This window comes from Hibiscus syriacus, unplaced genomic scaffold, assembly GCF_006381635.1.
Source record: "Hibiscus syriacus cultivar Baekdansim isolate YM2019G1 unplaced genomic scaffold, ASM638163v2 tig00111834_pilon, whole genome shotgun sequence".
In the NCBI taxonomy this organism is placed as follows: domain Eukaryota; kingdom Viridiplantae; phylum Streptophyta; class Magnoliopsida; order Malvales; family Malvaceae; genus Hibiscus; species Hibiscus syriacus.
In genome coordinates this window covers 429194-440062 of record NW_024063192.1, presented here as the reverse complement: position 1 = coordinate 440062, position 10869 = coordinate 429194, and positions in this window count along the sequence as shown.

The following is a 10869-nucleotide window of genomic DNA, read 5'->3' as shown; positions in this document are numbered from 1 at the left end:
AGTTACAAAACCGACACTAACACGGCCCCGAAAGTCCAGGGCAGCAGAAGCAAAAATCTGCAACAAACCTTGCTCATTGAGATCTCAAAGCAAACATATAATGCTATTATCAACCGATCAGCAACTTGTTCTCCTCCAAGAAACTGTAGGAGAGGAGAGGAGTAACAGAGAGAACAAAAAAAGAATTGAAGAGAGGGGTGCTATGGCCTCTCGGCCATGGCGGAAAACCACCAAGCAATATACCCTTGCACCAGCCTTACTCATTGAGCTTCCTTCGCCTGAACCTAAACCTTGCCATTACCAACACCTGCCTACACAAGAGTATAAAATAAATTAGGGTTTCATATACAAAAGGTGCCCAATGTATGTCCGTTTTTACAGTTCAGTGTCTAAGTTTTTTTCGTTCGAGTTTGGTGTTTAACGTTACATTCCGTAACTCAGAATGGGTCACGCCGTGACGGACCGTTAGTTTTCTTCGTTAAGTGACACGTGTAAATTAGATTGTTGCAATTTAAAATTTCAGTAATTCATCTCCAGCACTATCTCTACATTACCATCAACTCTACTTTATTCACAATATTTAACTATTAGTATGTTTATTTATCTAATTTCAATGTATTTTTTTCTATCTTGCAATTTAATCTACTTGAATTTATTATATTATGTTTAATTTTTATTTTATCGTGGAGAAATTACAATAAAAAAATATAAAAGATAGAATAATAGAAAATAATGTAACAAAGAAAAGACAGAAAATAACAAAAACCAGAAATCAGAAAAATAACATAAAAAATATATATTACGTAGTGCAACTACAGTGTTACGTCAGATGTAAAGTATCACCGTAGCATCTTCACATTCCAAACTCTATTCTAGAGATCGACTGGAGTTAAAATTCATCTCCAAAGTAAATATTTTCTTTACTTTGGAGATGCACTGGAGTTGGTAACATAAGCAAAATCTACTAAATAAATCTATAAAATTCCTTCAATACTTGTTCCATATAAATATCATTTCACAATTCAATATCAGTCTTAACATTCTAAAATGACACTTTAATTCCTTTAATATTCGTAGTCGTCACTAATTCAAATAACTTTAACAACTTTACATTTCAACCACCATTTACGAATTCTTTTAAACTACATCCCGACTTTCCAATTCATTCAAAATGGTCATTTTTCATTTCACTTTAATTTAATTCCAAACACTAAATTTCCAGCATTCTAACATTGTTTTCAAACTAGTACCTTCATACTTGCAAAATTTCCATTTTACCCCATATTTTCCAATATTCACGATTTAGTCATCAAACTTAAGCAAACTTGCAATTTGATCCAAATCAACATTCTAACATTAAAAACCAGCATTTCAATATTCAATTTCAGCCTGGTATTACAACTATTGAAAAATCTCAGTTCAATCCCTAAAATTCTCAAATTATGCAAAATAGTCCCTATACTTTCACCAATTTCCAAATTGGTCCAAATCACGTTGTCAAGCACGTAGAATTATTCTAACATCAATTCTAACCCATAGGAAATTTTTGTATAATCTTCCCTAATTTATTTTCTTGGGGTCGAATATCATAGGGTAGGGATTCAATGAATTCCAACTTGATTCAAGCATGAATTCAAACTCTAAACAATATTTCCGTGCAATTCCAATCAAACCCCTATAAAAACAATTCAATTTCAATCTTTCCATAAACCCTAGGTCATGGAAAATTCCTTCTCTATGCATTTCCAATTGACTTTTAATCACCATACTAGCTTGAAAACAACTCTACAACATCACCAACATAAAAATCCTTCCTTAAATCATCATCATTCTTCTTCCCCTTCAACTACCCAATTCATGAAATCAACCATCCAAACAAGAATAACGTGAACCATTTATACAAAATGATAGAGAATTTGATGTAGATTAATTCTCTATTTCACACTTGAATCCAAAAATCAAAGAAAATGACTTTAAAATGAAGAAGAAAATGAACAAAGTTTGTAGATTTTTCCACCATTTATTAATCCTTGCACGTTATATTCTAATTAAATGAATTAAAAATTTATTTAATACTAAATTACCTTTTTATCTTTTAAAAATCATGATAATTACCACTTTATCATGCTACGTCATGATTCCGTCACCATTCTTACATCATCATAACAAATATGAACAATTATTTTGTACATTTCCATCTTGGCCTTTGCACTTTTCCAAAACTTCAAATTTGATCACTTTAATTCAACAATCCCGATTTAACATAGGAAATCAACTTAAATCCCATGATCCATGGTAAATTCTACCATTTAAAAAAATGAAAATAGTTTTATTAACCTCCTGCCACCATCCTTTAAATTTTCATGAATTTTCATTCGATCCGATTATCCAAATATTTTACCAAACTTTATCGCTTAATAGCTTTTTATACAAGCTCCAGATCAAAAGACTGAAACCCACAAAACGTCATTCTTGGGGTGAACTATTCATTTACATGATAAGATTTCTTTTTGAGAAAATTACCACTTTGGTCACTGAATTTTTCAAAATTTATATCTTTGGCCACTGAACTTTTAAAATTTACATTTTGGTCACTGACCAAAATTTTGGGATATTACAATGTGTCCGTTTCTACTTTCATGATCTGTTTTGGCTCTTGTAAGCCATTCTGGTGCTTTATATTCTTGTATCAATAGTATGGAATATATCCTTGTACTTTTTGGAATTATGTCCTTAAACATACGTAGATGAAATTTACTAGTGATTTGATTCTGTTCTTGATTCTGTTTTATGTTGCTTCTGTATTCAAGTGATCAAGTCATTTGAAACAATCGAGGAACGGATGGGTGAACATTTCTTTTAACAACAAACTTATTATCAATTAGTAAGTAGGATAGTTGCCTTATCAAAATTTAAAATTATTACATATTTCGGCGTTTTCCTCGAAAAATCATCGGTGATCGGTATATTTATCGATCTAACACCGGTCATATTATATTTTCCGATCTAACACCCGTAGCAGTAAAGCGCGCTCCCTACCCCGCGCTATATGCTGATTTGGCGTCACGTGGGGTATAGCGCGCCCCCTGTACCGCGCTATACGCTGACATGACTTACACATGGGTATAGCATGGCCCCTGATCTACGCTATAGCTGTTTATCTGACACGTGGGGTATAACGCGGTACAGGACGCGCACTATACCTTTAATCCCCCAAATCCTCCATATAAATACCCCATCCTCTATTACTTTCATCACACCAAATTCTCTCAAATTCTCTCTCTCTATTTAAGGTATATTTTATAATATTTTTAATATTATGTATTTAATTTATTTAAGCATTTTATTTTATTTAATATTTTACTAATATAATTTTTTTGCAGATGTATTTACTTTATTTAAGCATTATACTGCAACGACGATATTCTTCTACTACTTCCAACATGAATCTTCATCGAAATCTTCGTTATCAGCTCCTCAAGAGTTATATTTCTCTTGAATTATATTTTAACTCGCTCATTTTATACGAAAACAACGCCGGTTTCATCTTCTCGAATTTCACCATCATAATAAACAATAGCTGAAAGTCGCGCCATTCTTTGAGTCTAAAATTGCGGCAATATTATATCTGCAAAAAAAATAACTGAAACAAACCTGATTAAATAAATTATATATGAACGAAAATATAACACAATAGATTTTTTACACATCAACGTAAATAATTTAAATAATATAATTTTATATTATTACATGTACCGTAAAACTATTTTGACGTATGCTCCTGCTTTTCAATTTTAAAAACACAAAAAGTAATTGAAAATAATTAGTATAATATTTTTTCAAATAATCATAATAAACAATAAGTATAATAAAAAAAATTATAACAAAATTTATTACGAAAAATCACACGAACTTCTAAATCAAATATGAGAAAATTACCAGAATTATTACTCATTGACGGAATTGTTGTATTAATTTATAAGTTGAGAGGAGAGATGTGAGGAGATGTGAGAAACTTAATCGGGAGTGAATGATATTTATAACCATATAAGATGCGATACATGCACCGCGCTATATGTAATTATTCAGATAAAATGTATAGCGTGAACCAGGATCCGCGCTAAATATAATTCATACCCAGGTGCAGCGCTATACCCCTACGTGGCGTAGAACGCGGATTAGGGGGCGCGCTATACCTCACATGGCACCAAATCAACATATAACGCGGGGCAGGGAGTGCACTTTACTAATACGGGTGTTAGTTCGAGAAATATAATCTGACCGGTGTTAGATCGGTAAATATACCGGTCACCGGTGATTTTTCGGAAAAAAACGCCACATATTTCATAATTTTTAATGTATTTTCATCAAAAATCTGTTTTTGCACATAAAATTTAATAAATTCAAGTTCGCTCCCTAAGTTCAAATTCACCCTTAACATAAAATCCCGCATCCATCCATAATTACCATTATTAGAAAATTTCAAAATCCTAATGGGTTTAGAACCCCATAACGTAAAGAAATATGATAAAATAAAGATAAACAGTTTGACCAACTAATTAAATGTGTTTACTTAACTTGATTATTTTTAAAAAAAATAATTACATACAATTAACATATACATAAACCATCAAATTTAGTAACAACCATGTTACCTGAAATGATCATTTTATTTATTTTTATTAAGTAAAGGTTATTATAAATTAATATATGTTCTAAATACTTTCGATTGTTTTATAATAAACATTTAATCGCCTCTACTGCAGTATTCACTAATGCTTAATACGAGACTTTTTAATAATAACAATCATTCTTTTAATCATTGAGATAATTTGATTCGTGGGTACTCTCATCTTTGATAAACACACACGAGTTGATTTTTTTAATATTATTTGATTAAAAAAAGAGCTTTGGTAGGTCTAACATGTTGACCGACTAATTGGTTTTTGACAGCAACATTCTTTTTCATTAAAATTTCATCCTTTTTCCCACCAAACAAGCTATTAGTAAAACAGATTGGCAGACTTGAATGCTATTAAAGAAATAATCATCCAACGTTCCAACTATAGTATTACAATTGAATTTATCGTTTATTATTTTTGGGTAAACTATGCGGATAGTCCCCTATATTTTTGTTATGATTAACTTTGGTCACCGAAAAAAATTAAAGGGAATAAGACCTAACGTTATAAATTCGTCCGATTTAAGTCCTCTGCCGTTAACTCCCGTTAATCCCTTAACAAAAATCTTATGTGGCACTTAAAATATAATAAAATAAATCTCTTCTTCTTCTTATGCTTAAACCCATAACAATTAAAAAATAAAATAGAACTTTTTAAGATATCCACCGCCTTCCAACCATTCCGTCTCCGTCATTATATCCACCAAAACACGATGCTATAATAACAAACAGAGCTTCGTCGCTAACCACCCCCACGAAGTACCCTTATAGCTATGGCCACCGCACCACACTTTAATCTCCGACGAACCTTGTAAACAATCCAAGATGTTGCCGATAAGTTGCTCTTTACTCTCTGGCAAGATAAAATTTTCCTTTACCTCATGCACTTGCAAATTTTTGGCAAGGTGTGAATTTTGGCCTTTATTTTTAACACCACCATGTTTATATACATTTTTTTTATTCTCACAACAATTACCAGAAAAGGCGTAGAGAAAGAAGTGGTAGAGTTGAAGATATATTTCCTTGAGATTGCTTTCAAGCTTGTCCCCTCCATCCAAGACATTGTGTACATGTCCAGGTTGGTATCCAATGTTTGTTGTGTTGTACATGGAGTATTATTTATTACTTAAATGGAAAAAGGGTATATATAGGCTGTGGCAAGTGTAACGGTATTGAGTTGTGCAAGTTCAATTTTTCTGTGAAATATAAGATTATTGTACATAAAACATGCTACATTCATGTTGTCTTAAGGAGAATGGTGAACATATTTCGCTATAGTTTTCCCACCTTGGAACTTTTATATATATATATATATATATATATGTATATGTATATATGAAAAATGGGTTATCTGGTAAGATAATAGCCGTCGTCTTTGTAAGCACCATTTTTAAAACAGACCCTAAACTAAACCCCAAACAACCCAAGCCCAACAAAACAAACTCGGGCCCAAAAACAAAACAAATCTGGGCCCAAAACCAACCCAGTAACTTGAGCCCAAAACTAAACAAACCCAAAATCTAAACCTAACCTTAACCCTAATATATTTAGTTGTTGCTGTCGTCGCCGGATTTGAGGTCCACGGTCGCTGCCGTCGTTTCTAGCATCTTCACTGTTTCATCATCATCTCAACAACAACAAGGAAAAAAAGCAAAGTCAGAACAAATCCAACAAATCCCGAAAAATCCGGGGCATTAAAACCCAACACTCATTACAAACATGATTATTATAGATTATGTAATTTTTCGGGTATAAAATCCCAAATGAAATGCAAGGATCTTTTTTTTCCTCTCTCAGTTCCCAAAAGAAATACAAAGCATTCTACTTTAAGGTAGATTTTTTTCGTTTTTATTTTTCTTTCGAAATAGAAATAAAAATAGTAAAATTAAATAACTTTTATTTTATAGTAAATAGAGAAAGAAATGAGAGATGAGGGAGTAAGTGTTTACCTAGGGAGAGGAAAGAGTGTTGAACGGCGGTGGTCGAAGTGGGAGGAAGCCCAAGCATCGAAGCGTTGTCGAGTGATTTTTGAGCGATTTTTGGTTTTTTAGCCCATATTGGAGGTTTAGGGGTAGATATAGGTTTTGGGGTTATTTTGGGGGAGTTTAGAGATTTTCGGCCACTGTGTGCGGCGGCCGGAGGGGAGAGCATTCTCCCTTTTTTTTTTTTTTTTTTTTTCTGGTTTTGATTACAAGTGAAAAAAAATCTTGGTATTTATAGGAAAACTTAGTGGGTTAATTGCGTTTTAAATGCCTCACCTTTTGCCGTGTTTTTGCAATTTGGTCCCTAGGGGGACCAAAATTGCTATCTGACCTTTCGGCCGTGCATGTTCTATTTTATTGGGTTATTTCTTTTTAAGTCCCTCTATTTTCTTCCGTGTTTTGCATTCTGGTCCTAAGAGAGGGCCATTTTTGTTATTTACCTTGTTTTTTTATGTGTGATATTATTTATTGGTTTATTTGCTACTTAGTTCCTAATATTCTATTGTGTTTTTATATTTTGGTCACCTGAGAGGACCGAATCAATTATTTGCCCATTTTTATGCATGTTATTATTTATTGGGTAATTTTCTATTTAGTCCTTATAATTTCATGTGTGTTTTATGTTTTAGTCCCTAAATATGTTTTTATTGTTTTATTTCGATTTAGCCCTTGCATCTTAATTTGTTTTAATTGAGCCCTTATTTTATGTTTAATTTGTCCCCTATTAGTTTGTTAATTTAATATTCTTGCAATCAAGTCCTTAAATGATGTTTATTTTATTTTATTTTATGATTTTGTTTCTACTTCTTATTCATTATTGTATTTATTTTAATTCGTTTTATTTATTTTGTTTCATAGTTTAAATTCCAGATTTAGATTTTAAATTCGATTAATATTAGAATCAGATTAGAAATTAGGCAGACATTTTAGTTTAATTAGGGAACAATTCGATTCGAGTTTTCGCACTAAAAATGTCCGATTACTCGAATCGATTGTTCGAACTCTTAATTTATTAATCTTAGAATAATTTTAAAATTATTTTAATTTAGTTCCTTGCTTTTATTAATTATTAGGGCTTAAATTTGTAGATTAATCCTTTAAACTTTAAGAATTATAAACTTAGATGCTTAAGTTTTAGAATTTTATATTTAAGTCTCATAATTTTAGTTTTTTAATCCTTTGACCATTTAGTCCCCAAACTTAATTAGAGCTTTAAAATTGACATAATTTAAATAGGTTAAACAGAGCCTCCATTTTTAGTTAGATTTTGATTTATTCTCTTTTAATTTAAGGGATAATTCGAGTTGACCCTCGCCTAAATACTTGAGTGACCATCTCGATTATTCGATTTGATAGTTAATTAAAATCAAATATGATTAATATTAGAGCCTACGTTTTTAGATTTGAGCCCCTAGGTTCCTTAATTTTCATAATTTGGCACCTTAAGTTAGAAAAAGCCTTAATATACTTTTAGTTTAATTAGGATGAATAAAATTTTGCTTGGTCGCATTTTATTTTAACTCTAAGGCACTGTTTACTTATTAAGGAATTAATAGTATATCTCCCGCAATCATGCTCCGGGGGTAACTACTGGTAATTCCTGAAATAAGTCGACATCATTTTCGAAACCGCATCATGCTTTTTTAAAATGAGGCAATATTCGGTTATTAAACACAATAGTTGATCTCCCGCATTTACGCTTAGGAGCGAATGCTATCGGTCTCAATAAACTAATATCATTTTCAACTCTGCATTCGTAATGATTTTCAAATTAAATAAAGATTGAACTCAAAATTCCCGATTTTAAATATATGGTAATCAAATAGGTACCAAATTTTGGACGTTTATGGGGGGTTCTAATCCTTCCCCACGCGTAACTGACTCCCAAACCTGATTTCTGAATTTTCACATAACTTAAAACTTGGTATTTTGATAAAAATAAAATGTTTTTATTAAAATCACCCGGTTTTTATGGTGTTCCGATCACACCTTAAACTATTGGTGGCGACTCCTCACATTTTGTCCGTTGTTTGTGAGTACTATAAATGGGTGCGGATATATGTGCAAGTACACACAATCGAACAAGTAATACAGTTATAAGTTGAGTATCGTTTCCACAGGGAATTGAGGAAATCAAATAGATTTGTCAAGGCACTTTACTTTGTCACCTAAGTAAAGTTAGCGATGGTATGTACAAATGAGAATGTTGTGGCAAAATGAAATGATTGACGTGGAAATATAATGGTGATAGTGTGGACGCAATTTAATATGTCATGGCAAGTTGGATGGAAATGTTGTGGCAAATTCAATTGTGATAAGTACAAACAAATGGAAATGTCAAGGCAAAATAAAATGTAAATACTGAATTTAATGTATAGGACTTTAGCCTTCTCACACGACAAGCTGCTATGGGAACGAGTGATGGGAGTCACTAAGAATATCTAAGTATATTTCTCCGAATGGTCTAATCTCTATGCCTCTTCTGCCCGAAAGAGTCTCCTAAAGTGCCCTATGCTATCTCTAGTAAGGGACTCGACAGATTGAAGATGCCCTGGCAAAATCGGTTGGCGTAAACCCCTGTAGTGATCCTATTGGTCCAAATAACAGGATATGTCTCTGCAATACCTTTTTGCGAAAACATTAACATCTAACCTATCGTTTAAGCACAACTCCTTTTAGTCGAATGAAATCCTAGCCTTATCTCTAAGGTGGATTAGGCCTAGGGATGGCAACTCAACCCGAATCCGACGGGTTCCGACCCGACCCGATCGGGTCGGATTTTTTTTTAAAAAAATTCGGGTTCGGGTCGGGTCGGGTCGGGTTTTTTTTAAATGCACTGTTCGGGTCGGGTCGGGTTTAGGGTAAAAAAAATCTGACCCGACCCGACCCGAAAAATATATATAATTTTATCTTATATATTTAGGGATAATTACAATAATATCCCTCCATATATAATTTTTTTCAATTAAGTCACTGTTTTCATTGAATTAAAATTTTTTTTTATTTCGGGTCGGGTCGGGTCGGGTTTCTAAGTCATATATTCGGGTTGGGTCGGGTCGGGTGAAACATTAATTTTGTCGGGTCGGGTCGGGTCACGGGTGGAGAACCCTTTCTTCTCGGGTCGGGTCGGTCGGGTCGGGTCAGGTGGCCCAAAAACCCGACCCGACCCGACCCATTGCCATCCCTAATTAGGCCTAGTTACTATCTAGAACCCCTTACTTATATGGTTCCTCCCTAGTTTCTCTCGAACACTAAGGATATTTTACCTAGGTATTCTCTCGAACCCTAAGAATCTCCTAAGGAAAGTCTACTCTCATAGCTCCTACAACCTTAAGGCATTAAGTTTCATAAACAAAACAATTATAACATATAAAAAGCAACCATTCATTGAAATAAAACTTAAACATCCAAGTGAACTCCCACCAAATAGGATTAGTTCATGGTGGGGTTCGAAATAAACAAGCACAATGCAAGTTTCATTCGTTCTTTACAACCCAATAACAAAATATGAAAGCAAAGAACTAAGGGGAGGAGAAAAAGCCTTCGACGTGCACTTTCGGAGCTTCCCTCAGCCACCACGAACTGCCCCCAGCGAACTAGCTCCTCTCGGATACTTAGAACGCCACTCCCTCAAGCTTGTCACGGAGAAATGCCACGGCAAGTAAGATTGATGGAGAAAAGTGAGACATTCTCTCTCTAACTTTTTAAGCTCAAATCAGTTTGAAACTAAAAATATTCTTCCATGTGGCTTCATCCTCTATTTATAGGGAAAATTAACCCTAGGACTTGGTGTTTTAAATCTTAAGAAACCCCAAAACCATAGTTAAATTACTTGAGAGTCGGGCAGAGATGGCTATGATCCAGCCCGGGTTACTGGCTGAGTACCAGGCATGATCTCGTTGCAGAAGCCCAATGACAGACATGATCTATAGGGCAGGCGGCGTCATCAGCAAAACCAACTGTAGCAGCACCGATCCCTCTAGGCGGATCTTCGAGGAAGATTTCTAGGGCAGAGATCTCAGAAAGTAGGAGACAACTGGCTCAAAAATATCTTCTTTTACTTTGTTCGCTCTCGAAAAGTCAGTCCCACTTGGCATTTTCATTTTGTTAAGTAATCACCGTATGTCACGACATTTCCTTTCCTCTTTTCCTTTTTTTCAGTTCCTGCACATCATCATACAAGCACCTTTCCCATAAGGCAGCACC